Source organism: Haliaeetus leucocephalus, unplaced genomic scaffold, assembly GCF_000737465.1.
Source record: "Haliaeetus leucocephalus isolate CR32 unplaced genomic scaffold, Haliaeetus_leucocephalus-4.0 Scaffold295, whole genome shotgun sequence".
Lineage (NCBI taxonomy): Eukaryota > Metazoa > Chordata > Aves > Accipitriformes > Accipitridae > Haliaeetus > Haliaeetus leucocephalus.
Genome location: NW_010972731.1, coordinates 2,074,541 through 2,074,751, shown reverse-complemented (window position 1 = coordinate 2,074,751; position 211 = coordinate 2,074,541). Strand labels below are relative to the sequence as shown.

Here is a 211-nt window from a genome sequence, read left to right as displayed (position 1 = left end):
CGGGGGCACAGCAGCGGCGGGCAGCTCCGCGCGGAGGAGAAGGGCGCGGCGGGAGCAAATGTCACGGCCTCTGAGGCGGGCAAGCCGCGCCCCCCCCACCCCCCCCCCCACACACACACACCGGCCCGCGAGCGGGGCGCCCCGGCAGCGAGCGCGCCTTCCTCACGGCCAGGTGAGGGGCCGCGGCCGCGTCCCCGTCCCGTCGTCGTCG

General features: G+C 79.6%; 1 protein-coding gene across 1 annotated transcript in view; it reads right to left on the bottom strand.

The window, feature by feature from the left end:
- The window catches only part of CYTH3 (cytohesin 3), a 49,470-nt gene that overhangs the window by 49,139 nt on the left and 120 nt on the right, over nt 1–211 (bottom strand). The gene's annotated exons all lie outside the window — the stretch shown is intronic.